The sequence below is a fragment of the Rattus norvegicus genome, chromosome 3, assembly GCF_021556685.1.
Source record: "Rattus norvegicus strain SHRSP/BbbUtx chromosome 3, alternate assembly SHRSP_T2T, whole genome shotgun sequence".
Taxonomy (NCBI): domain Eukaryota; kingdom Metazoa; phylum Chordata; class Mammalia; order Rodentia; family Muridae; genus Rattus; species Rattus norvegicus.
The window spans coordinates 29086556-29114006 of NC_141536.1; the positions used below are offsets into that span (position 1 = coordinate 29086556).

The 27451-nt window shown below is 38.2% G+C and overlaps 1 long non-coding RNA gene across 1 annotated transcript; it reads left to right on the forward strand.

Annotated features, from left to right (window-relative positions):
- Nucleotides 1-258: 258 nt before the first annotated feature.
- LOC147995455 (uncharacterized) lies at nt 259-27146 on the forward strand. The gene is made up of 3 exons (XR_015684330.1): nt 259-644; nt 16209-16296; nt 25994-27146. It is a non-coding gene; the product is annotated as an uncharacterized LOC147995455 (long non-coding RNA).
- The last annotated feature ends 305 nt before the right edge of the window (nt 27147-27451 follow it).

A 27451-nucleotide genomic window follows, 5' to 3' on the forward strand; every position in this document is an offset into this window, starting at 1 on the left:
TTGCGGCCATCAGTCATGCAATACCCCAAGCCCCTCCACAGATAGAGGATGGGTCCACAGGTCACATATGCTCAAGACAGATCTCTGTTATAGTGAAGAACCTGGAGCTTAGACATTAACCTTTTCTTCCTAGACACTCCTCCCTGCAAAAGGTATTTAATCTGAGACCCAGTCCGAGAAGTGGGGTACAGTTTTACTCATCCACTTTCCGCCATGACAAAAAACGCCTTGAAACTATGGACTATCTCTTTTCATCAGGATCTGCTGTGGCGAGCCACAGAGAAGGCCTTATCCCCTGCAGAAGACCTCCCTGCACTCCCAGCAGCGACCAACCGCTACCAAGCTCAAGTCTATTGCCATCAAGCCAAGGATTCCCCGTGCGGGACCAGCTTGGGGAAATAGCCCTCTTTCCCCATCAGCCCTAGACTAAATCCTGCCCCACGGGCCCCCACTATGTTCTCAGCTCTTCAGCAGCATCCCAAAAGTGCCTGGTTGCCCAAGAGCCTGAGAACCAGACATCCTTGGCCTCCTTGAAGGCCCAGGGACCCGGGAGCTGTACTTCTCTGTCCCATGTTTCTGACTGTGCTTCCCCACCCTGGAACGGTGTCCTGCGGCTGCCCTATTTGGACCCTCATTTACTTCAGGTAAATGTCATTGTCACTCAATGTAACAATGTAAAGTTAAACTTTTAAAAACCAATGAATGATGATGATGATGATGATGATGATGATGATGATGATGATGATGATGATGATGATAAAACAACAACAACAAAAACAGTGAATAGGCTGGACAAGATGGTACAGAACTATAATCCAAGCTAGTCAGAAGACTAAAATAGGAGCAACCCAAGTCCAAGGCCAGTATGACATTACAGAATTAGTTCAAGGACAGTCTGTGGAAGTTAATGTCTCAGTAAAAAATACAAAGGAGGATTGGAGAAACAGCCCCATGGTAGACCAGTTGTCTCACATGTCACGTGTGCTAGGTACTACTTTCAATACTTGGTACAGAAATAAAACACCAAAGTTACACTTTTCTTTATGATCATCCCTTAATGTAATTGACAGTGCATGTCTTAGAAAGAAAGTCAAGTGGGGTTTTGAGAAATTGGCTGTTAAATTTAATCAATAGAGATATTCCAGCATAATAACTTGTCTTTTCTAAAATTTCTCAATTTCTGCATTTTATCGTAAGTAAATAAAGAGAAGAAACTTTTTCATTGGTTATTTTATTTACATTTCAAATGTTGTCCCCTTCCCAGTCTCTCTTCCACAAAACCCCTATCCCATCCCCTTCCAATTGCCTATAAGAGGGTGCTCCTCCATTCACCCACTGACCCCTTTTGTCTCACCAATCTAGCATCTCCCTACATTGGGCATGAAGCCTCCACAGGATCAAGGACTTTACTACATCTGTAGCTAGAGCCATTGACCCATCTATGAATACTCTTTGATTGGTGGTTTAGTCCCTGAGAGCTCTGGGGGGTTTGGTTAGTTGATATTGTTGTTCTTTTTATGGGGTTACAATCCCCTTCATCTCCTTTAGTTCTTCCCCTAAATAAATGTTTACTTAATGCTATTATTGATATTTAAATGATGAGTGGTGACTCCTAAGTCTTTGAAGACCATTTTGCATCATTCAAATTCTACATATCTTTCAAAGGGAAAAATATGCTATGTTTTCATTATTTGGAATTCTTGAAGGCAGTAGTTGATTAAAAGAAACAAGAGCAGATATGTGGATGCCATGTCACTCTCAAGAAGTAGATCAAATTACCACACAGTTGGATTCCGTGGTGGCATTGGTATTTCTAGGCAGTTACCCATGATGCATAGCTTAACATTTAGGTTTGAGCAAAGACCACAAACTACATATTCATATGCTATAGTTTCATAGCTGTTCCATACTGTGATGGGCACTGGTCCTTCCTTTGAAATTCTGGAAGAGAAACATTAGAAATAATGTTCTATTCTTTTGAGACATGTGTTTTGTGAGTTTTGTAGTTGATTTTGTAAGGTGTGTTTTATTCTTATATTCCTTTGCTTTCAGTTGATGTCTATGTGCATATTGTATTTCAGGAGAATAGCTACAGTTTTCTTCATGACCTCAGAATGTCACTGTATAGTCTGGCTTTGTAAAGATTAATCAAAGATTCTTCAGGAGGTAGACATGTTCCCATGAGCTAGGCAGCAATCCCCGGAGTTGTGCTGGGTCATAAGGATCTGGCCCAGTGTGTTAATAGGTTGGAACCTGGAATCTTCACCAGTATCTTCACTATTTCTTTTCCCTTTAAAGTTTCTTTTTGGTTTTTTTGTTTCTTTTCTCTTCTCTTCTTTTATCTCTTTTACTTCCTATTCACAACTTCCCATCCCAGTTCTAAAAGTCTACAATTATCAGAAATCACAGTCTTCAGTCATCCTATCCACAAAGATCTACAACATATTTAATACACTATAACTAATAGGACATTGTACACATGTCCACCTACAGATTTGTGTTGGTCTTGTTGGTTGGTTTGTTTCATATTATTAAAAGGATAAACAGGACTAGATGGAACTAGAAGCTACTGGAGAAACTTGATCTTTTTTGAAACATATAAATTTTGATTATTTATATTTATACTTGTGGCAGCAAATTCATTATCCATGCTCTATGACTTCTCTGTGATGAAGAAGAGAAATTATCTTCATGCTGGAACATAACCAAATCTTCTTAAACAATGCAGCCAGCCTAGTTATTACATCCTAACCCACTCCATGCATTAGGTCTCCTTGTCTTTTCAACAGAAGGAGGATGGTGTCAAAAGAGATTAAATTGAGCTAGAATTTGTATCTAAAAATCATGTTCTGGCAGCAAAATACAGAACATGGCACTGAGTGTAAATTGGTGTTTTTGACCAGAAGTTGCTGCCATAGCACTAGAAAAAGAGACTGTGAGGTGGTTTGGGATGACAGAGGAAAGGAAGAGAGAGGATGTTGTCAGGAAATGTCTATTTGTCATGAAGTAGACTTGGAGAAATTAAAGAGAAATCATTTTTTAACAAAATGTCCCCTTTTCAGTGCTGCACCATTGGTGTTCTATGGTGCCCTTCAGTGAGGAATAAAGAGTTAAGAAATAAGGCCCAGACAGAAGGGACATTGTGGCTCCACTTATTTATTAACTTTTAAATAACCAGGAGTAAATACCTAGAAATCAAGAAAGCAGTGTAGTACAAGGCTGATGCTACAGGAGAGCCCTCACCCCTCAAAAAAGAATACAAATGTGTAAGCTTTGCATGTATTTGATCTAGAAAGACATGAACAAGAAGCAAGAAACGTATGGAAACAATAGAAGACAATGCCCAGGAAACTGTAGCAGGAAAATAATGAGGAGGTTACAGAGGAAACTCAAGCCAATGTCCATGGTGGCAGGAGGACAGAGTCTTCTGTCTGTAAAGTAAAGGGGAGAGAATATATCAAGATAAAAAAGAGTAAAAACAATACACTTAACATACACTCATGTCCATCTCCAGGGAAATATGAATACTTTTCTCACTTCTCTATTGGTTTTATTTGTAGTGTTTGTGTACAGTAAAATATTAATGGCATCAATCTAACTTGAGGCATACCAATAGAAAGTGCTATGTAGTCTGTGAAGTAACAAGACTAATGGTGACCAGGAGGTCCTAGTGCTACAAATTTGCATCACAGGTTTTATCTTTAAAGAATTTCCCATAGTTTCCCGCATCTGTAATTTTGTATACTTTTCTTCTTTCTTTCTTAGAGACCTCAACAACAGGGAGTTCCATTTTCCATGGGCACAGTAGGTTCATTGACACTTTCCTCCATCCCTGTTTTTGTTTTCTTTAGATGCAACTTACCATTCCCTGGATAGAGCATCTTTTTTTCTGCCGAGGCTCTGTTTTTCCAGGAAACCAATTTAAGAGAGATTTCTTTTGGATTAATGCAAATACATGGATCTCATTTCACTCAGTGAAGTATGCTCTCAAATCAGGAGCGTGATTTCAATGGTAGCGTTAAATCGAGAAGTTCTTGGAAGACACCAAAGCAAAGCTTTTGATGTGTCTATTAGGGCATTTGGCAAGATTGCTAAGCGAGAAAGAACCATCTCCAACATGGACGGCACTCTCCCATAGGCCACGATCCTGCTTGGATAAAGTGAGAAAATGAAGGAAGTTCTGAGGATGGATGTGCTTTCTCTCTGCTTCATAGCATCAGGATGTGAGCTTGTCTATTTTGCCACACCCTCATCAGCAACATGACAAAGTGAAACCCTCAACTAAAATAAATCGTATCCTCTTTAAGCTTTCACTCGTTTTTATTATAGTGTGACATGTTATTATCCAATGTCAGATTTCCATTATAAGTAAATACTTGAGTGTATTAGAAACTTAGTTAGTTGAATGAAGTATTTTTGGAGAAATAATTCTATTGATATTAAACACAAAATCACTTACTGAAGTATATGCTTTCACATTGATTTTTATTTTGGTTAAAGAATTTTGTTTTGCTTTTTCATATTTTTAAATAAAATGTAAATAGAAATTATTTATTTATTTATTTATTCACTCCAGATTTTATTCCCCTCCAGGTCCACCCCCTGAGAGTTCCACATCCCATACCACCTCCCTACTTCCCCACATCCCTCCTCCCTATCTCCACGAGGATGTCCCCCCTCCACCCACACCACCAGACCTCTAAACTTCCTGGGTCCTCCAGTCTCTTGAGGGTTAGGTGCATCTCCTCTGATTGTATATGTGTTGGAGGCCTCATCTTACCTGGTGTATGCTGCCTGGTTGATGATCCAGTGTCTGAGAGATCTCAGAAGTCCAGGTTAATTGAGACTGCTAGTCCTCCTACAGGGTTGCCCTCCTCCTTAGCTTCCTCCAGCTTTTCCCTAATTCAACCAGAGGGGTCAGCAGCTTCTGTTCATTGATTAGGTGCACATATCTGCATCTGACTCTTTCAGCTGCTTGTTGGGTCTTTTGGAGAGCAGTCATGGTAGTCCCTTTTTGTGAACGCCCCATGGCTTCAGTAATGGTGTCAGGTCTTGGATCTTGAAGTAGAAATCTTTTCATATTCCCTTTCCTCCCTCCCAGGTAACTTTTATCAGATCCCTCCCATGTATCCCTACTCAAATTGATAGCCTCCTCCCCTCCTCCTCCTTCTCCTCCTCCCCTCGTCATCGTCATCGTCATTGTTGTGGTCGTTGTTGTTGACATCGTTGTTGTTAAATGTGTGTGTGTGTATGCACAAGCATGTAAATACAATGTGTAATATTTATTATGTTGCATATAATTTCAGGGCTGACTATGTTGTATTAGATAACCAATAAGGAACTCATCTGTGGGAGAGGCTGTTTCTCACTCTCTCAGCAGTCTTTAATTGTCTATAGCTTTTTGTGTTGGTATGAGACCTTACACATTTTTCTTCCTTTCACATTGGCATATTCTTCTTTATGCATCCATTTCTGAAAGGGACTGTTTCATAGCAGACTTTGGGGTAAGCCTCTCAGACATTGAAGGTAATCCCCTATTGCACACACTGCATTCTTGGGACACATGAGTCAGATGACTTCATCTGGATCTAACTAACTTCAAAGCATCCTTCCTGTTTTCTATCCTGAATTGTAGCAGATAATACTAGGCTAGTTTCTAATTGAGAGAAGCATTTAATAGTCTCACCCAGCTTCAATACTTGCAAACCACAGCAATGACCAGCAAGATGAGAAATACATAAAGGTACAGTAAGTACCATATACATGTTGCTGGCTCCTAACAGCTGTCTAACTGGACTTAAGGCCACTCAACAGGAAGGAAAACATGCTTAGGGCTTAAAACCTAGCCATCTTTCTGGAGCTAGTGAGGTCATATATCTTAGAAAAAAGCTACTGCTGCCACTTTGTTATGTTAGTATAATTCTTTGCTACATTCTCAATCATATCCTTGTACCTACAGATATGTATAGCTACCAGCCATCATGAAGTAAGTTTCTCTTTATAGCAAATGGAGATCATCATAGAAAACCACAGAAGGACACAAGGCAGAGACCATGCCCATCTCATGGGGATCCCAATGGACACATCTACACTACCGCTTCTATGACTTTAGTTCAGGAAACATTGCAGAAGATGGAGTAGAAAGACTCTAAAATTCAGAATACTTCCATAATTTTTTATCTTAAACTATATTATTGTTATATTGGAGTTATATAGATATTAATCTTCTTTACTTCTGGAGCCTTTTACTTGGAAACCTTTATTTGCTGTTTTTATAGTAATGATAATATTTATTTATGATCTAAAAAGATGTTGATAATATATTTGCATAGATGTTTCTGTTTCTATTAGAGAAATAGAAAATATTTTAGAAAGTATTTTCTTCTGCTATACCTTCAACCCATTAATCACAATACTATAAATACTATTAATTATGCTTAAAAGTAGTTTGAATATATAATTTTTGAATCTCCAATAACTCATGGTCCAAATTTTTGTCTTTCATGAAGACATTTTGATTACCAAAATAGCTCTAAAGCATGGAAAATGAATAATAATGTAAGTTTAAAGCTATAAATCACCTTTTGATGAAATGGGCAGTTATATTTGTTGTTAAATCTTCTCTCACAGAATGTCTCGTTTCAACTTGTAGAGGTTAACTTCGGATGAATCAGCATAACTGGGAGAACATCCATTTTCACTCGGCTCACAGTTGGAATTTGAAGTTGATATTGGTGCTTGTGTTGGCAAGAGTGATTTCTAGTTAGGAAACTCCAATACATAAGGCCAGTGACAAAAGTGTCAGTATCAGCCAAGTAGACACTCAGTTCTGCTAGCAGTATCTTCCCTATATTAAATATATGATAGTGATTGGACTGTGTGTGTGCTAGGTAAGTACTTACCAACTGAGCTACGTCCCTGTGGCACATCCCTTGTTTTCACATGCTCAGTCATCTCTATCTCCATTGGGATAACTTCCACTTACAAATTTTGATAGGGTAATAGATGGAGAATTACAAAGATGTATACTGAAAATACATATTCACCCATATAGTTGTATTTGACTTTAAAAATATTATCTTTTTGGACATGTTAAAGAGTAAGAAATATCTCCATTTAATTGCTGAGAAATTATGTTAATTATCCAAGTTGAAAGAATGAGCAAATAGGAAAGCAAGAAGCAGAACTTCTGGTCCCGGCACCCATAGCCTGCATTGACTGTTCCCTCCTATGACTCCTCCTCAGTTAGTTCATTATTCACATTTCCCCTTCTTCACCAGCTTCAACTAAAGGCGAAATACATACGATGAGGTCCTTGCAATGACTGTGTTCTTCGTTATTTTATTCAAGTTGAAAATTACTTCAGATCTTGCTGTGATAGCTTTATGAATCAGATTAGTAAAGTTATACTTCCCAGTTGCTTATGTAACTAATAACTTATGTGCTACTGTGCTGCGGTTAATGTCTATATTTAAGTGAATTTTAAACAGAGGAGTTTACCCTTCATAACATGTTGGAGTCTCATCCAATCAGCTCTAGGTCTGAAATCTGGGGTGTTTGTTTGTTTGTTTGTTTTGTTTTTTCGTTTTTTTTTTCCTGGAGTCACTCTACCTCTGGACTTTCCTATCCATTCTTCTTTATGTCCAGTTGCTGGTCTGCCCTGTGGCTTCCAGACTTGTCAGTTTCTGTATTTGAATCAGTTACTTAAAGAATACTTTGATAGATATGATATACTTGGTTTTTAAATACATTCCCCTTTAGACTTTTGAACATTTTGAATTCATAGGTTACTGAGCAATTTTAATTAATTACTGAAACTTGCCTGGACCATCTTGAAACTTTAAACTATCCATATTTTAATTCTAGTTTTCCTTCAAACTCCCTTTCTCCTTGTGCATTCTTGTTATCAGTTACTCTTTGCTCTAAAATTTCTTTCACTGTGTGTCTCCAAGTGGATGCCACATTTTCTACTTTTGCCCCTTACTAAATATATGTCTATCTGTTCAGTTTCCAAGACTCTTCTGATTTACTGAATGTTTATGGAGTATATAATCTACGTCAAGCATGTTACCTAGTGTCCAGGACACACTAAAGGGTAAAAAACAATTTTAAATATGCATTTATAGGAACTAACTGCATTGCAGAAAGGTAAGATAAGTAAGTAGTAACTAATACAATAACTACATACATACATAAACTATGTATATTAGAAGATATACTTTCATTATTTAAAAAAATAATACTTTTGAAAGACAACTCGATGCATATTAATAAATATCTATTGACTAATACTTGAATGAGTGCTTTAGACTCCAGTTTATCTTGGTTCAGTTTAATTGAAGAAATGAGTTATATTTAAAGAAGAACTAAGTTAATGATTCATTTTAGAAGGGAGAGAACTTTTTCTCTGATTTTTTTTGTTGTTGTTGTTTGTCTTCATCGTTGTTGTCTTTTCTAGAATGAGTGGATAGTTTCAGGGGATGCTGGCAATTTAGATACCAACTCATTTTTTAAAAAAGCACAATCAGTCTACTTCCTCCCTTTCTGCCTTCTTTCTCCTCTTCCTTCCTCCCTCCTTCCTTCCATCCATACTGCTCTCCTTCCTTCCCTCTCTTCCTCTCTTCTCTCTCTTATTTCCTTTAACAAGCAACTATGATCCTGTGCTCGACACTGGAGTTACAAGGCTTATTAATAATAAGAGCCTGGACATAAGATCTCACAATTAAAAAGAAGAATACATCTTAAAAAATAAAATGAATTTTGCAGTATAGCTTAGGGACAAAGTACTTGTCTCCTTAGTTTTCACAGGGCCTTAGATTGGCTTTTGAAAGCTGCAAAAACATAAACAGAATTAGGAAATCATGGTTATTCAATCAATTACTCAATCACAGTACCACACCAGAATCTAGTGGATGGGGATCCTGGACTTAGAGTTATAGCCTCAGCAGGGAAGCCAACTCAGGTATTCCTGGGATACTCAGTCTTTTTATTTTTTATTGGATATTTTTTATTTACATTTCAAATGTTATCCCCTTTCCTAGTTTCCTGTTCATAAGCCCCCTCTCTCCCCCCTCTCTCCTTCTTTTATAAGGGTGTTCCCTTCCCCATCCACCTCCCCACCCCCGAGACACTCAGTCTTATTTGGCTATATTCTCAGCAGGAAAGCCAAGTTAGTCTGTTTTAGGGAGGCTCAGATATTTGGAAAATCAGAGCTAATAATTGGATTGACTTTAATAAGTTGCAGTCAAAGTAATTAATTACCATTTATAATCTGCATAGAATGTACCAACCATACAGTACTTACTTAATTAAAACCTTTAGTGTACTATAGTAAAAAGAGGGAAACCTATCTGGAAACTATGCATGCCTACATATAGCAGGCTTAAAATGTATGAGTTACTTACTATCGGTAAGTTGAGAAATGAAGTCAGATTCCCAGGGTTGAGATGAGATCTTGTTAGACCTCCAGAAGCGAATGTGGTTGGGATAATCCTGGGTGACCAGTGCCTGCCTGGCAAGATAAAGGATCAAGAGTATATTTGAAATTACAAAATACTATAGACTGAATCATAGAGAGAGAAATGGTAAAATATGTGAAAAATGCATATGGTAGGAAAACCAAGTGACTGAAAGCCATGCAAAATCTAAACCCCATGAAGATTTCAGTGCACTGGTTAGTGTTAGCACTGCTTTGTTAGCACTAATGGGGTCCGTTATTTATCGCAAACAGGCTTAGCACCTTAAATTATAACTATTAACTTTACAGTGCAAATTATTGTCGGAGTGTGCAAAACATGAAGATTTTAATTAAAAATTGTAGCATACCTGTAAGTTTTAGTAGACGTGCAGTTTAGTTTTATTACATTTTATTTTAGGCCTTCTGCAATGTGTGATGCTATTTTACCTAGAAAATGAACTTGCTATTAGGTGTACCTGGTATGCTTTAATAATCTTAATTTTAATTTTGGTTATATTTGCTACGTATAGAATTTCATATGCTTAGCAAAATTTCCCAAATAGTTGAGCTCATGAGTAGTTTTATATAATGCATAGACATGAACATTAATTTCAAAGGTTATATTGCATTACTTCTCATTGTCAATGTAAGACAGAACAATAAAAGTTCTTAAAACTAGGAAGACTAGTCAGACATCTCTAGACGTTGAGGAACCTGACACAGACACACACACTCACACACAGACACACACACACACACAGACACACACACAAACACACACACAAATACATACACACACAAAGAGAGAAAGAGAGAGAGAGAGAGAGAGAGAGAGAGAGAGAGAGAGAGAGAGAGAGAGAGAGAGACTGAGACTGAGACTGTGAAAGAATATAGAGTTTTAAAAAAGTAGGGCAAACTTGCTTGGATTTTAAATCAATATTGTGTAACATGATTTTATCTGCTGCCTGGAAGAAATAAAAACACATTACACTTTTTATGAAAAGTACGTTAGAGCAACTGAGAACATTTTCAACTGCACAATAAAGGTTTGCTTCAGACATAAACAATGACTTTCGATGGTTCTGTCCTGACTTTGAATGAATTCAGGAAAACATTTGCTCTCCAGCAACATTTTTCTTTCTGAAATCATAGCCCTCTGAAACTCCCCAGGGGTCTCTGCCTCTTTGTTCACCTTATCAAGAAGGAGGCCAGCCTGAAAAACTGACATTGGCTGGTTGAGAACTGAGGAAGAAGCCTAAAAAGAGGCATCAGCTGAAGTTTTCTAGAAGCCTGTGGCTGCTTAAACAGGTCCTTAGATTTTTCTCTTCTCAGCTAGGGTGGAATGGTGATAACACATAGATTTGAGCATGATTCTGCAAAAGGCGACATTATCATAAGTATGTGCCTTAGCTAAATAAAACTCCAATGCTGAGTTGCTTTTCCCATGTCTTTCCAAATGTTCAAAACCTTACAAGTTAATTCCCTTGCCAAAAACATCATTGAAGCCATGTTTTTGTTGTTGGTGGCGGTTTGTTTGTTTTGTTTTGGTATTTTAGCTCCTCTGAGTTTCGGTCCTGTTACTACCAAGTATTTAATTTACTTCTTCTTGGCTAAAAATGTAAGATATGGCAACTTAGGGTGAATGAGAATATGTCTGCTTATATGCCTGGAAGATAATCTTTCCATATTTTTAGGTCATTGATTTAAAATAATGTAAATAAGTTTTTATGCTTGAAGTAAAACTGGCAGTGTATAAAAGCAAATCAAAACAAAAACAAATAGAGAGGGATCTCATTTATGTGCTAAGACTGAAGGGTCATTTTGTGTCCTGGATGCTCATCACACGTTGCTTTCCCACAACTGTCCCAGTGCTGTTGTTTGGTCTGCTCAGTGTTCTGCACTGACTCATGGTTAGTGGGTGTGTGATCTGGCAATGGCATATGTTCTTGCTATACAAATTGCTCTTAAGTGGTAACTTAGGAGTTAATTTAACTCCTTCACAGCCTGGAAGAGATGGGTAGGAAAAGATGAAGTGACCTGGCATCACAGAACAATCAATGGAGCTTATATATTTACTCAACATGCATAAAGAAACTAAGTCATCTATACCAGAGAAACAAGCATCCATAGTGACTTCAAAAGAATTTTTTCTTTTTCTTTTTCCTTCACTGTTGAAGACTCTTGAAATTATATTCAGCTATGAGAATTTTACTAGTGATCATTAACTAAGTAAAGACTCACTACATAGTTTGTCTGAAGTAAGGTATCACCACCTGGTGTGAAATTAAATGAAGCATACTCAAAATTCAGAATCCTATAGTATATTCTCAAGCACAAAATATTTGCTTATAGAATGTGAGGGAGCCAAGAGCCATGTGTAAGAATAGGAAAAAAAGATAATTGTTCTTTGAGCAAAGATCTGTAGGCTCTTCTGGTAGACTAGGTATCCCAAATATACTGAATACATTAAGACTTAAGAAATAGACTCCATAAATGTGTGCTTGTAGTACTCGACTACTTGGGTGTCCGAAGATTTAAACATAGTTTAATTTATGTATATTGGTAGCTTGGTCAAGTGAGTCTCAAGTTGTTCCCACAGTGGAAATGGGTCCCTGTCCATTGTCATAGAGTTTCAGGGAGTTTGAACGTGCTGTTTACTACCAGGCATTCAAACTTACTATATGACAGCTTATGCCAACACACTGAGTATTTAAAAAAGTCAAAAGCCGTATTATGACCTCTCCTCAGAACTAGTTGAATTATGCTTTCACTCTCTTCTGTTGAATGATAAAATCACTCAGGTTAGCCCTGATTTAGCAAAAAGGAATAGACAATAATTTGTGGTCATACATAATTCTATCACCATCTATTTCTTTTTTCCAGTGTATGAAACACATTCTGTCATCTCAAGGTCTGTAAAAGTCCTTATCTTCTAATGTCATCAACTTGCAGTGTAGTTTTTCTCACTGAAATTGTATCTTTTTGATCTTCCACACTTTCTTCCATCACAAGCTGTAACTATGGGACAGAGGTTATTACAGTGAATAATCCAGTAGAGTAAGGGTCATAGAAATTCTAAAATCCAACAAAGTTTAGAGTTTGGTTCAGCTTTGTGAAAATGACTTTCTGTGAATCTTCCTTCTAGAATCTGGGTTCTTGGTCCTACATAGCTCCTTCAACAAGCTGCATACCAATAGAAGTTTTGTTCATAACTCTTTCATATTAGTAAATGTTAATTGTACAAAACAATAGGTTTTAGCATGACATTTTCCCACACACATATTTGTGTGTGTATTTATTTGCTTTAAAACATTTTTGGTTTTATCTATTAATAATCAACTACATTTGTGTAAAGTCGTATCTACAAATCTCTGTGAGATTAGCGTTTCTTCAGTTTGGAATACCTATGAAAATTGCTAAGGATGACACCTTTATAAGTTTTACAAACCACATAGTTTATTGATATTTTTATGTAATCCAAGCTGGTATTGAGTGCTCTCTTAATACTTCAACCCTATCTCCTAATAACTGAAATTGCCATTTAAATTTTTTCTTACTATTATTTTCTGAAGTCTGTGCCATTTTGGGGCCTGTACAATATTATTTTACTCTACTACTGTTTCTCCACTCATTTATGAAATTATTAATATCTTCATGACTAATATCTCAACAGGCATAAAGTCCCTCCATAGATGATATATCTTTTTTGTTACTTTTAGAGATCTACTGTCATTATCTAAATGCCTTTAAGACACTATTCCATTTTAAAAATTGTTTTTGACAGTTCCGTGCATTTATATATTACATTTTAGCTATTTTAACCCATATATTCCTGTCATATCTCCCTTCCTTTCTTCCAAACAATTCTTCCCAACAAATTTTTTTCTTATCTTCATAGCAGTTGTGTGAGTGTGTGTGTGTGTGTGTGTGTGTGTGTGTGTGTGTGTGTGTGTGTGTGTATGCTTATTGTAGTTTCTTGACAAAGTGTTAGTGGAAGATTAATTACTGGAACAAGAACAATGTATTAGTGGCCACTTCACTGTAGTGGTTAATTAGCTAAACTGCTTTGGCTCCCGACAGGTTGTGTGCATCCTGTACCTGCCCTAGAGTTCTCTGGATTCACAAATCTCTCTCTCTCTCTCTCTCTCTCTCTCTCTCTCTCTCTCTCTCTCTCTCTCTCTCACACACACACACACACACACACACACACACACACACACACACATCCCTACACACACATACACACCAGCTAATTTTGATATGTCTTGACAAACTCAATGCTTGGGCATATCTAATGCTCCCCAAGGCTAGCATTAGAAATGCTAGATTTTCTCCTCCAACTTTCCTGAGCCAACTTGTTAAATCAACATTTCATCTCTGCTACCCTAGACCCAATAGGGGAAGCATCCTCCAGGGCCATTTTTCTGAGTGCTTACATACCTGGTGTCTTTCTTTCCTGACGCTCCTTTTTTTTTTCTTTTTTCTTTTTTTTGGAGCTGGGGACCGAACCCAGGGCCTTGCGCTTGCTAGGCAAGCGCTCTACCACTGAGCTAAATTCCCAACCCCTTTTCTGATGCTCTTATGTCTAATATCTCTGCTTCCCTTTCCTGATGATTCTCTCTCTCCTCCCCTTCTCTCTCAGTCTCTTTTCTTTTTTTTATTTATTTTTTATTTTTTATTTTTTATTAACTTGAGTATTTCTTATATACATTTCAAGTATTATTCCCTTTCCCGGTTTCCGGGCAAACATCCCCCTCCCCCCTCCCCTTCCTTATGGGTGTTCCCCTCCCAACCCTCCCCCCATTGCCGCCCTCCCCCCATAGTCTAGTTCACTGGGGGTTCAGTCTTAGCAGGACCCAGGGCTTCCCCTTCCACTGGTGCTCTTACTAGGATATTCATTGCTACCTATGGGGTCAGAGTCCAGGGTCAGTCCATGTATAGTCTTTAGGTAGTGGCTTAGTCCCTGGAAGCTCTGGTTGCTTGACATTGTTGTACTTTTGGGGTCTCGAGCCCCTTCAAACTCTTCCAGTTCTTTCCCTGATTCCTTCAACGGGGGACCTATTCTCAGTTCAGTGGTTTGCTGCTGGCATTCGCCTCTGTATTTGCTGTATTCTGGCTGTGTCTCTCAGGAGCAATCTACATCCGGCTCCTGTCGGTCTGCACTTCTTTGCTTCATCCATCTTGTCTAATTGGGTGGCTGTATATGTATGGGCCACATGTGGGGCAGGCTCCAGTCTCTTTTCTGGACAATCTAAAAGTCCTGCCCCATCTTCCTACCCATGCAATGGCTGTACGGCAATTCTTTATTATCAATTGATGCCAGTTGGGGACAGGGACCCTCAGGTCTGGAAGTATGGCTTTTGGCAGCTGAAATAAGACAAAACACTAGAATTAATTCCCAACATCCTACTAAAAACAGATACCTCATACTGCACATTTAACTGTCAGTCACAGAGGAGTGGGCCTTTGAGGACCCCTCTCCATTTCATGAGAAACTGTGACAGAGCTGATATTGTCCAGCTTTTGTGTGGATAATCACAGCAGTGGTGAGTTCATGAAAGCAAAGGCTATGTAGTGTTTACAATGCATATTTTTTGCACACTTCCCACTCCTGTGGATTTTATAGTCTTTTATTGGATCTTTCACATTCTTCCCTCAGCCTTGGAGGGGAAGATATAGTTGTCTGATTTAGTGACAATCTTTCTACTAGAACATATTCTCAAAACTTTGCCCAGTTATAGATTTCTTCATTAACTGATGTCTCCCACGACAATATGCTTTTCTGATGAAGGTCAGGCACAGCAACAGTCTCTCAGTATGAACGTGGATAATTAGAAGGCACTTTGACAAAACAACTAGTTTTCAAAAAAGTAGTAGGAGGTTTCCCTCCAAGGTCTATGATTTATTTCCATAATCATAAGCTCTTGAGTGCTTAATAGATCCAGTTATGAGTTTTCTATTAGGGAGTGGGTTTCAAATCCAACTTTTTCCCATACCTGTCAGACTTCTATGGCACTACAGGATACATCTTGCTTGGCAGGTCACTATTGTAGCTTCCAGGACTCACATTTAGATAACTCTGTTGATGAATTTTCCTTTCTAGTATTCTTCATAGCACCTTCTGGAAGTATGAAACTTAGTCAGTAGGGACAAAACCTTAAGGTCAGCTCTACATTTTGTGTTCAAAATGTAAAATAATTTTAGCAGTGGGTATTACTATATTATTCTGAATACCATTACATTAAAATATTTTTTTCTGCTGGTGTTCATATTGATATCAGTGGCTTGTGCTGACATCTGAAGCCATGGTGATGTCTGGGTCTATGGTCTTACTGCAGCCAGGGTCTTTCTTGATGTCCATGCCATGTGTTACCAACAAAGGTTGTATGGCGGGGCTGGGGACTTAGCTCAGTGGTAGAGCGCTTACCTAGGAAGCGCAAGGCCCTGGGTTCGGTCCCCAGCTCCGAAAAAAAAAAAAAAAAGAACCAAAAAAAAAAAAAAGGTTGTATGGATGTCCATAGTCTGTGTTGCAGTCACCTGAACCCATGTTGATGCCTGTGGGCTGTGCTGTCATCAAGGGCCATGCTGATGTCCTCGGCCTGTGCTGCTACAAGGGCATATTGTCCGTGGCCTATACAAAGTTAGAGGACTGTGTCCATGTCTATGGTCTGTACTGCCTCTTTAGACTATGCTGAGATCTGTGGACAATGATGACAACTGAGACTATGTGGAAGTCTGTCTTATCCTGCAGGACAGTCAATGAGGGTGCTGAGGGTACCTGGAAGAGAATGGGGGACAAGAGACATGAAGAAGGACACCAAGACAAGAGTCTAATCAAGGTGACAATTTTATTTTTTCCCAAGGCTGAATTTATACCATAACAAGGGTAACAGAGGGAGGGGGAAGTGTGAAACATTTACACAGGCCAAGGACACAGCTCTTGTGGTCAGCTGATGTCAACAGGATGTTGGTTTCCCAGAAGGGTTACAGGTTTGTCATATCATTAGTCAGTAGGATGTTGGTTTCTCAGAAAGGTTACAGGTCATATCATTGGGCATCCTGACGTCAGATGTATTTCTCAGCAAGGTCACAATGTTGTCATATCCTAGTTATCCTGACCACCAGATTTGTATTAGTCTTCTGCAGCTGGCTGGGGATTTTCCATGAACCTAGTCATACTTAACTCTAACTATAATATTAACATCAATAATGGAGGGTTTTAAGGGCATTGCTCCAAAGAGAAATCTATGTTCCCAGCTTACACTGAATATAAAGGGCAAGGAAGTGACTTTCACCATGTTGTTGATATCTTCAGACTCAGAGTTGAGAAAGAGGGACACAGAAGGCTTCTATGACAACCCTTATTCACCCCACCCTTAAGCCACAGAATAACACCCTGAACAGAAAGCCATTGAAGAGAACTCTTAAAAATTGCAATAAAGTTGCTTAAGTGTAGCTCTTCACAATTGATAGCTTCTGGTTGACAAGTATTCAGTTGAGAAGAAGTATTCAGTTTTCTTTAAGAGACTGGCCACTGGGAGTTTCACCATGTTCTAGTGTGTATATAGACAACACAATTTGAACTTCTTCCTTCTCCTCTTCCTCTTCCTCTTTCTCCTCTTCCCCTTCTTCTTCTTCTTCTTCTTCTTCTTCTTCTTCTTCTTCTTCTTCTTCTTCTTCTTCTTCTTCTTCTTCTTCTTTTTCTTCTTCCTCCTCCTCCTTCTCTTCCTCCTCCTCCTCCTCCTCCTCCTTCTCCTTCTTCTTTTGGGGAAGGGCTCACAAGAATGAGGGTGGGAGCAGTCCTAGGAGGACTGAGAAGTGAGTGTACTCAGAATTCATAATGTAAAATTCCAAAATAACTAATAACAATATTACGAAATATTATTTTTTGGTATTCTTATCACCTCCTTTTTATAAGGTCTTCTGACAAGCTTAATCAGCCTAATAGCTTTAATCAGCACTTGATATGATTTGAAATTTGTTTTTTTTTAATTCTTAGGACATTTTCATGGGCTTTGTAATTGGTATTTCCACATTGTAACTATTTCATAGGAGGAAAAAAACAGTTTTCACCTGCTACCAAGTCACTTCTGAAATGATAGCTGAATTATTTTTAATATTCTCATGTATTTCAAAAAATCATCACCCTTGAGAACCATGTCAGTGTGATAAAGAGTAAAATAAAAACATCTTGAAACAGCTAATTTGATATCACCTGAATTTCTACAGATACAATTTATTAAGGCCACCTGGGTACCACAATTTTTATTAATATATCACCACTCAATTTATAAATGAGTTCAGATGGGGGTGAGAGTCATGAATAAGATAAGAAAGTATGTTTCGTATATTAATGAGTAAAGGAGACAAAAAGTACAGGTCACATAAGATCACATATCAGGAAGAAAATAAAGGTTCATAGCAAAGTCAAAATATGAGGTCCAAGAAAGCAAGCAGAGTAGGTAAGGAATCAAATGGACATTTCAGTACATAGTACATTAGTCCTGAGGAAAATCTATAATGCATTTACATGAAAAGAACATGTATAGGTTATAGAGCCCCAAATAAAGTTAAAAATATTTTAAAATTAAGCTTGGAGATTCTATCTAGACTGTCTTCAATCCGAGATTTGCATATCTGGTTCTCATTTTTCATGCTCAAGTTAAATGTCACCTATAGTGTAAATTCCTCTGTGAATCCCACACCTAAGCAAAGAGACCAATTTATTTTATTTTACTTTATTTTATTTTAACTTTTTATTGATTCTTTGTGAATTTCACATCATGTGCCCTTCCACAAAGAAAACAATCCAAACCAAAAATTGCCTTGTCACAGTGTGTCTCACATTATACTTTTCTATCCACACATTGTTACATGCAAATCTTCAGTGTGACGAATCATTGGTCTCGTTTGAAACCTATGGCTTTTGCTACATGATCAATCCTGTTTCCTCTCTGAGATTCCCCTTGGATATCCTGTTGTTGCCCTGAGTTATGGAGATTCTGGCTCTGCAAGACCTGCCCTTCATGCAGTCTAGCAGTTCATAGATAGAGTAGATGTTGGAAGGGGCCAGCTCAAAGTCATGGATCTGGGTTTGAGTGGTAGCTAAGTTGGTCAGGTCACTAGTTCTGCCTGAATGCCATTAGGGTAAGCTCTACTATGCTATCCAGGAGAGGTGCCTGCATAATTAATGTTTGATTTCCATTGGAATCTAGCTACACTTTGTTCCTTCCTTTCTCTTGTTCCTTATAAATGTTACCACTGTTTATTCGCCAGGATTTCCTGACTTGCAACAGCAATGGTAGAGGTTCTTCCACCATTTCTCAAATTAATAAGCACTGACCAATAAAGTGAAACTGATGGATGATATAGTTCTTCCATCCAGGCATGGCTAGTAGGTAATAGGATCTCATTCTTCCTCACTAAAACTTTGTAATCCGTAACTTGCTTATGGTGCTTGTATTTTGTTTTTGTGTATAAATAAAGACAGACATAGATTTTCCTATCTAAGTTTTCATAGCAGTTATTTTATTTTAAAGCAACGCCTTTTATTAACTTTGGGTTTAATAATAATTAGCAGACCTTGTCTCTGCTACTTAAGGTTTTTTAATTGACATTTTGTTAAACTAAATATCATGTTGAGCTATGTCCAGGAATGATTTTGCCCCTTTCTCATTTTTACTACATTTATGGTTTACCTAGTTATATAGTTGCATGTTTGAGAAAAATGTACATGATATAGAACATCATAGAGCTGATAAAGTTACCAAAAAACCCTTATGTATTTTAGTATCTTATGGTTATTTAGTAAATAATTTGCTTGCACTGTTAAGAATATTAACGTTGAATCTCAGGTATAGAAGATATCATAGAAAACATTGACACAACAGTCAAAGGAAATGCAAAATGCAAAAAACTACTAAACCAAAACATCCAAGAAATTCAGGACACAGTGAGAAGACCAAATCTAAGGATAATAGGTATAGAAGAGAGCCAAGATTCCCAACTCAAAGGGTCAGTAAATATCGTCAACAAAATTATAGAAGAAAACTTCCTTAACCTAAAGAAAGAGATGCCTATAAGCATACGAGGAGCCTACAGAACTCCAAATAGATTGAACCAGAAAAGAAAATCCTCCTGTCACATAATAATCAAAACACCAAATGCATAAAACAAAGAATGATTAAAAGCAGTAAGGGAAAAAAAACTCAAATAACATCTAAAGGCAGACCTATTAGTATTACAACAAACTTTACAACAGAGACTCTAAAAGCCAGAAGATCCCGGAAAGATGTCACACAGAGCACAAGAGAACACAAATGTCAGCCCAGGCTACTATATCCAGCAAAATTCTGAATTACCATAGATGGCGAAATCAAGATATCCCATGACAAAACCAACTCTAAAAATTACCTTTCCACAAATCCAGCCCTACAAAGGATAATAGATGGAAAACTCCAACACACGGAGGGAAGCTACACCCAAGAAAAGCAAGGAAGTTGCCTTCTTTCAACTACCCCCCAAATGGTGACACAAACATAATTCCACTTCTAACAACAAGAACAACAACATCAACGAAAAACAACAAAAACAAAAAACAAAAAAAAGCAGGAAGCAAAAATCACTTTTCCTTTTTAAAATTTTTTTATGGGATGATTTTTATTTACATTTCAAATGTTATTCCCTTTCCTGTTCTTCCTGGCCATATGTCCCCTATCCCCTCCCCCCCTCTTCTTCTATAAGGATGTCCCCACTCCGCAAACAACCCCCCCTTCCTGACCCCTTGACTGGCAGGACCAAGGGCTTCTCCTCCCATTGGTGCCCAAAGAGGCCATACTTTGCTACATATGTATCTGGAACCATGGGTCTGGCATGTGTAGTTTTGGGTAGTAGTTTAGTCCCTGGGAGCTCTGGTTGGTTGGTATTGTTGTTCTTGTAGGGTTGCAAGCCCCATCAGCTCCTTCAATCCTTTCTCTAATTCCTCCTATGAGGAATAGTTTGCTGCTAGCATTTGCCTCTGTATCTGACATGCACTGGCTGAGCATCTCAGGAGACAGCTATATCAGGCTCCTGTCATCATGCATTTCTTGGCTTCATCAATGTTATCTACTTTTGGTGGCTGTATATATATGGGCTGTATACCCAGGTAGAGCAGGCACTGAATGGCCATTGCTTCAGTTTCTGCTCCAAACTTTGTCTTCATATCCCCTTCTATGAGTATTTTTGCTCCCCCTTTTAAGAAGATCTGAAGCATCCACACTTTGTTTGTCCTTCTTGAGATTCATGTGGTCTGTGGATTGTATGTTGAGTAATAGAAGCTTTTGGGCTAATATCCACTTATGAGTGAGTGCATACCGTGTGTGTGTGTGTGTGTGTGTGTGTGTGTGTGTGTGTGTGTGTGTTTTATTGTGATTGGGTTACCTCACTCAGGATGATATTTTCTAGTTCCATCCTGGGCAGATGTCATACAGACCCTAAGAGAATACAAATGCTAGCCCAGGCTACTATACTCTTGATTCAGGAATATGGGTAGAAGTAGTCTCCTCTGAGCTCTCAGGATTATCTGAACTTCTGAGAGTCCAGCTATCTCTACCATGGGATGTAGGTGAAGGGAACTGTGGGACCTGTTCAGTTCAGTTCACAACATACCCAAACTTATGGGACACAATGAAAGCAGTGCTAAAAGGAAAACTCATAGCTCTGAGTGCCTCCAAAAAGAAACAGGAGAGAGAATACATTAGCAGCTTGACAGCACACCTAAAAGCTCTAGAACAAAAAGAAGCCAAATACACCCAAGAGGAGTAGAAGGCAGGAAATAATCAAACTCTGGGCTGAAATCAACTAAGTAGAAACAAAAAGGACTATACAAAGAATCAACAAAACCAGGAGCTGGTTCTTTGAGAAAGTCAACAAGATAGATAAATCCTTAGCCAGACTAACCAGAGTGCACAGAGAGAGAGTATCCAAATTAATAGAATCAGAAATGAAAAGAGAGACAATAGAATCTGAGGGAATTAAAAAAAAAATCAGATCCAACTACAAAAGTGTATACTCAGCAAAACTGGAAAATCTAGATGAAATGGATGATTTTTCTATACATATACCAGGTAGCAAAATAAAATCAGGATCAGATAAACCATCTAAACAGGCACATAATCTCTAAAGAAATTGAAGCAATCATTAAAGGTCTCCCAAACAAATAAAAGCCCAGGACCAAATGGATTTAGTGCAGAATTTATCAGATCTCCAAAGAAGACCTAATACCAATATTCTTCAAACTATTCCACAAAATATAAACAGAAGGAACACTACCCAATTCCTTCTAGGAGGTCACAGTTACACTTATACCTAAACCACACAATGACCCAACAAAAAAAGAGAACTTCAGACCAATTTCCCTTATGAGTATCGATGCAGAAATAATAACTTTCTCACAAACAAAAACCAAGAACATATAAAATGATCATTCCCCATAATCAAGAAAGTTTCACCCCATGAAGGCAGGAATGGTTTAATGTAGAGAAATTCATCAATGTAATCCACTATGTAAAGAAACTAAAAGAAAAAAGCCTCATGATCATCTCATTAGATGCTGATAAAGCATTTGACAAAATTCGACACCCCTTCATGGTAAAAAATCAGGAATTGAAGGCCCATATCTAAATAGTATACACAATATAAAAGCCAGTAAGTCAACATCAAACTAAATGGAGAGTAACTTGAAGCAATCCTAGAAAAATCAGTGACCCATGGCTCCAGCTGCATACGGAGCAGAGGATGACCTTATATGGCATCAGTGGGAGAGAAGGCACTTGTTCCTGTGAAGGCTTTTAGCCCCAGTGCAGGAGAATGTCAGGGCAGTGAGGTGGTATTGGGTTCATGGGTAGGTGGGGCACCACCCTCCTAGAAGCAGAGGTAGGGGGATGAGATGGGGGTTTGCAGAGGTGAAACTGGAAAGGGGATCACATTTAAAATGTAAATAAAAATATCCAATAAAAATATTTCTTTTGAAATAGGAAGTGGGGTCATTTGTGATTACAGCACTTGGTCTTTCTAGAGTCCCAGGTGTGTATAATTAAAAAAATGACTATGTTATTGCTTTCAATAAAAGTAAAGGAAAGGCACCCAAAAATGAAGACAAAATTTCTAGTCTTCATGCCTGCTTTGAGTTAATTTGGGAGTCCAAGTGAAATCAGTGTTCTGTTTTTATTTGTTTTTATTTTTTCCTCTGTTCATAATCAAAATCAGTTTACAAATGCACTTTTGCTTCCATTTACTATAAATAGCCTTTTAAAAACTTGAGTATTGAGACCAAATTTCTTATCTAAAGTAACTTTTATAATTAAATTGCTTTCCTTTCATGTATATAGCTTTAAATTAATATTCCATCTCTGTGGTTGAAATTTCAAACAACTTTTCTGGTTAAAAATTGAAGGTTTTGCATAAACTGAAAAAAAAAGTGTCAAACCTCATCACAGGTTCAGAATAGGGGACGTGTCCTGTCCTTTCTTTTCTGGAGAGGAACTGTGCCTGCGGAATGTTCTCTCCTATGGGTGACAGCATTTCAGGCACATCAATGGTTCTGAGTTGGAAGGGTTCGGTATGACCTGGTTAGGAAGCAGCCTTGATGCTCTGTAAATCCTGATACGATTAGTTTTTGATAATGACTACTCATCTGTGTCAAACACACTGAACTTGATACTGTGGCAAATGATTGTAATTAATGGAAATCTTGAAAAGCAAGGGAAGAAAGAAAGAAAATCAGCATTGGTTTGAGGACAAGGGCTCGTGAAGCCAGTGCTGCATGAGAAGGAAGCAGCACCTTGGTCCACACAGCTCCTTCCTAGATCTGATTCACCCTTATCATTGCAGTTGAAATGCCCATCAGTCACATGTTAAAAGAATGTGTAAGTCAATTAAAATTGCTATCATTATTATTATTATTATTATCATTATTAATTCTGCAGGTCCTTGCTTACTGCCCTTTCATTTATTCATATCTCCCTTTACAGTTAAGCATGCGCAGGACAGGCTTAGCAAGAAAGCTTCCACTCTGTCATACAGCCAGCTTCTCTCTTTTATTATGATCAAGCGAGAGTTTCCTTCCGTTTTATTTTATTTTTCAAAATGAGCGGAATAATTGATACTTGTCCGCCTACGATATAGAATGTGAGGTTAAAGGGTAAAGGAGGTTTAATCGTTCTTTAAATCTCTAATTTTGAACAACAACAACAACAACAACAACAACAAAAACCCAATCCTTCAAGGCATGGCATGTAACGATAGCTCAAAATGGCTTTTATAAAATTTGCAGTTGCATGGCTAATAGGATGAGGGGAAATGGCAGACAGTTAGGCGAGATGTAAGTTGCCGTGCCATCTCTTCAAAGAACTCTAAGTAGCCTCTTTGTCTCAAGATATCCACTAATTTTCATCTACATTTCAGCCACTTCATAATCTACTGATTACTGAATGGGCTATTATGTACATTCTGTCGTTTGGGAGTCTTAACAAGAAAATTGTCCTGAGCACACGGTACCTGGAAGAGGCTTGAATAATAGGACGCTAAAGTATCCTGCATCTGTCTCAAGACATCTAGCATCTCAAACAGTCTGCAATTAAGGAGGAGGTGGGGGGAGTGGCTCTTGCCTTATGTAAAGAGGAGATACATAATTGAATTACACAGTGGGGGAAGGGAAGAAAGCCAAGATCAAAGCTCACATAACATCAGTTCCTGTTCTTGGCAACAACACCAACGATGAAAAGATTCTTTGTTCTTTTGCATATTGTATCACCCTCCTTAAAATGAACAAGCTCTTGTAGAATTTGTCATCTATACAGAGACCCTGACTAGAATACTAAAGAGTAGTTTAACCAGGGTTATAGTCTTCCTTCGGAGGTTTAGAAATCTCCTAACACTTCCTATGTGGGATTTTTGGGCATCTTTTGTGTTGGAACATGAAAACCACGGACAGACTGCACACAGTTATTGGTGTCCAGCACAGAAACTGTGCAATTGGGAATTGCCCCGGGGGGCCATTTCCTGAGAAAACCTCACCTGGTGAGGTCAGAGCCTACAGATTTGAAGAGCAAGGGGCATGGTTCATTACAGCATGGGCTGCAAGTGAGCAGAGAGCCAATCACTCTTCACAGAGACCATTTCAAGGCTCGCCCAAGTGCTCTGGCATAAATACACAAGCAGGAGACCTTTTAGAAGGGGTTCAGACAAGTTATAGTAGTACCTGAACAGGAGCCAGGCCAAACTGCTAGGCCCTGAATTAAAAGGAAACGGTTTATAGGCCACGGGGCCCGCTTACCAATCCATCTTTTTCACTGGGGAGAAAAAAGAAATCCCCTTTCCTGAGGTGATGAAAACTTGCATTAAAAAGTGACACAGCAGGATAAAAAAGGGCAAAACCTATTGGTGGACTACTTTTAAAAAGCAGAAAAAAGCAACACAGTTTAAAACTAAGTGGGGAAGGGAGATAGGCAAGGATCATTATGGTATATCCCATGAGTAGTTCCAGGCCAGGGAAGAGTGACAGGAAAACATGTTTAGAAAATGAGGAATTATACAATGGTTATATAAATCTTTGCCTTTATTACAGTCTCACTTGTGCATAGATGCATATCACAGTGTGATATGTGTTGATGAATTCCTTAAAGTGATGTGAGATCTGAGGTGTGTGCAATTCAAACATAGACAATTAAGTAGGCACACAGCTAGATTTTATATATTGGGGTAGGGATCGGGAAGTAGAGTATAAGTTGAGATCTTGCTAACTGGTACCAGGTCTCAGGCCTCAACCTCCCTAGTACTGATTACAAGTATGTCCCCACATGCCCAAATCAAACCTATGCTTTCTTAAACACAAGGAGGAGAAGCGGCCACCAAAGCTGTGCTTCTGAATGTGAAGACTGCTACCTTCTATTGTGGACATTAGTCTTTGAGTGGTGGTTTGACTGTCCTGTGCACAGAAGCCCATAGGTAGAGAGGCATACATATGTTCTTTGGTGCAGATCATGTATATGTATTATCGTTGTCCACTGTATGTTGGAGCTAGAATGTATGGCAGCTCACACACATTAAGTTAATGTATTTGGGAGAAGTGCCTTCAGGGGCTGCACCTTATTCTTTTCTGTTAGCACAAAAGATACAGGAGGATTTGATATATACTTCTAAGGAATAGCTGGATAATCTGGATACCCCTCAAAAGACAGAATGAGTTGCCAACATTGTTAGGCAGTTTCTGTCAAATGCATTTTCTTTCCCTGGGTTCTTGATTAACTCCTTCCCATCTCATGACATACTGAGGCAGATGTAAACTCTTCAGCCATATCTGGTAAGGGCAGGATAAAGGTAAGGGAGACTTGAGAGAAATCCTCAGCATTTGGTCAAAGTTTGACTGGCACCCATAGCTGACTGACACTACAGCGTTACCTTGACTTATCTAAACATGTACTTCAAGTACCAACTCCCAGAGAAACCTACCTAAGACTGGGACTATATTGATAGGATTCTATTTTTCCTTTACAGATGAAACAATTGAACTTCAAAAGGAAGAGTGTTGACTCCTTGGATCACTGATTAGTCACCCATTCTAATTGGGAGACTTGCCAGGGACATACAGTAAGAAGCAGAGCATTAAATTTTTATTCTTTAGGCAAGTAAAAATTTAGGCTCTCAAATGACTTCATTAATGCTATATTTACATATAAATAAGCTAAAGAATTTAAGTAAAGAAATATTATAACTGAAAATTGACATTTCTACTTTTCTATTTTTATTATGTAGAATTACGTAACAGGGAAGGGATCTTGGAGATTATACAGTCTGGTATGTTTTGTATGTCCTGCAGACAGTCATGTTAACATTTACCTTTCAGTGTAAAGCATTAGGCTCAAAACGTAACTATGGTATCGAGGGTAGGAACTCTGAGATGAATCAGGCTTCGGGTGGTATTTAATATGATAAGGCTGAAGACTTGGAGAAAAGAGGTATGAGATGAGACATTCAATCTGAATATATATGAGATCTGTCAGGGCTGTGGAATCTCACGATTCCCTCCAGAAAGAAATTCACCTATGGGGTCACCAAATATTGAACTTTCCGGTTTTAGAACTATGAACCAAATTAAAATTTTCTTATAAATGTATAGGTATGTAGTAATAGTTCTCTCACTGGAGAATTGACTGAGATATATTCTAAACCTCTCTATGGTACACAAGCAGAACCTAAAGACTTACTGTCGAATAGGAAAAGTGGACACAAAAGTTTAAAGACTCTCAAACAAAAAAATCCAGTTAATTTATTATGTGATATTGGGAGTAGTTATGAATTATAAAAGTGTGGATGAGAAAGCCTTATTATTTTTAGGTCAATTAGTCAGGTTTTGACTCTCCTGAGACATAATTTACTTCCTTCAACGTGGGACACATCCCGATTCAACTATGTGGTATACCTTGATGCTTAATTCTGTTGTTGTAATTATCTGTTGAGACAGAGTTTCACTGTGTAGCCCTGGTTGTCCCGAAACTCAGTCCATTGAACATGTTTGCCACAAACTTGGGGATCTGCCTGCCTCTGCCTCCTGAGTGCTAGGGTTAAAGGTGTGTGCTACCACTGCCCAAGTCTGTTGCTTATTTTTATGTATTTAAACCTTGTAAATAAAATATAATAATTAATGTTTATTTTATGTGTCCTTTATGATAAACAATGTTTCTACATACTCAGAATGCAGTGCTAGCTAAACATACAAAGCCTATAATCTCACACTGATTATTTTTCTAGTACAAAAAATACCAATAATTTATTGAAATTTCAGTTCATAGCAGTAAATACAAGCAGTTTGTAAATATGCCAAAGCATTTCAGAATAAAACTGAAGTAGGGTAAGACAATAGCATGTTTGTGTCCTAAGGAGGGAGACAGACAGACAGAAACACACACACACACGCACACATAGATAGAGAGGAAGAGGGGGAGAGGAGGGGGA